This window comes from Rhagoletis zephyria, unplaced genomic scaffold, assembly GCF_001687245.7.
Source record: "Rhagoletis zephyria isolate East Lansing unplaced genomic scaffold, Rhagoletis_zephyria_1.1 Rzeph_scaffold_00525, whole genome shotgun sequence".
In the NCBI taxonomy this organism is placed as follows: domain Eukaryota; kingdom Metazoa; phylum Arthropoda; class Insecta; order Diptera; family Tephritidae; genus Rhagoletis; species Rhagoletis zephyria.
This window is the reverse complement of record NW_016157609.1, coordinates 110,763-111,773: the sequence shown is the minus strand read 5'-3', so window position 1 is coordinate 111,773 and position 1,011 is coordinate 110,763. Positions and strand designations below refer to the sequence as shown.

Below are 1,011 nucleotides of genomic sequence, written 5' to 3'. Positions count from 1 at the left end.
GAAGGGCCTGTATTTCCTAATAATGTTAGTAGTAAATGTCCTGCAATTATATTAGCTGCTAATCGAACTGCTAAAGTTCCTGGACGAATTACGGTACTAATTGTTTCAATACAAACTATAAAAGGTATTAAAATTGCTGGAGTTCCCTGTGGGACTAAATGAGCAAATATNGAAGGGCCTGTATTTCCTAATAATGTTAGTAGTAAATGTCCTGCAATTATATTAGCTGCTAATCGAACTGCTAAAGTTCCTGGGCGAATTACATTACTAATTGTTTCAATGCAAACTATAAAAGGTATTAAAATTGTTGGGGTTCCTTGTGGGACTAAATGAGCAAATATATGTTGAGTATTATTAATTCATCCGTAAATTATAAAACATAATCATAAAGGTAATGCTAAAGTTAAAGTTAATGTTAAATGACTTGTTCTTGTAAAAATTTAAGTNGTAAATTATAAAACATAATCATAAAGGTAGGGCCAAAGTTAAAGTTAATGTTAAATGACTTGTTCTTGTGAAAATATAAGGAAATAATCCTATGAAATTATTAAATAAAATTAATGAAAATAATGATACAAAAATAAAAGTTGATCCTGAATGACTTTATGGTCCTAGTAATGTTTTGAATTCTTTATGTAGTGTTAATAAAATTGAATTTTTAGAATACATGATAACGTGAGGGTATAATTCAACATACTGATGGGATTATTAATAACCCTAAAAATGTTCTTATTCAATTTAATGATAAATTAAAAATTCTTAATAAGNGAATTCTTTATGTAGTGTTAATAAAATTGAATTTTTAGAATACATGATAACGTGAGGGTATAATTCAACATACTGATGGGATTATTAATAACCCTAAAAATGTTCTTATTCAATTTAATGATAAATTAAAAATTCTTAATAAGGGGTCAAATACTGAAAATAGGTTAGTTATCATTTTCAATTTAATGATTTAGTTGATTTTTGTGAAATCTGAGATTTAGGAGATTTAGGAATTATTGAGTA

General features: G+C 26.5%; 1 long non-coding RNA gene across 1 annotated transcript; it reads left to right on the top strand.

Annotated features, from left to right (window-relative positions):
- The first annotated feature begins 7 nt into the window (after positions 1-7).
- LOC108360144 (uncharacterized) lies at positions 8-567 on the top strand. Its single transcript, XR_001847060.1, has 2 exons — positions 8-391; positions 474-567. It is a non-coding gene; the product is annotated as an uncharacterized LOC108360144 (long non-coding RNA).
- The last annotated feature ends 444 nt before the right edge of the window (positions 568-1,011 follow it).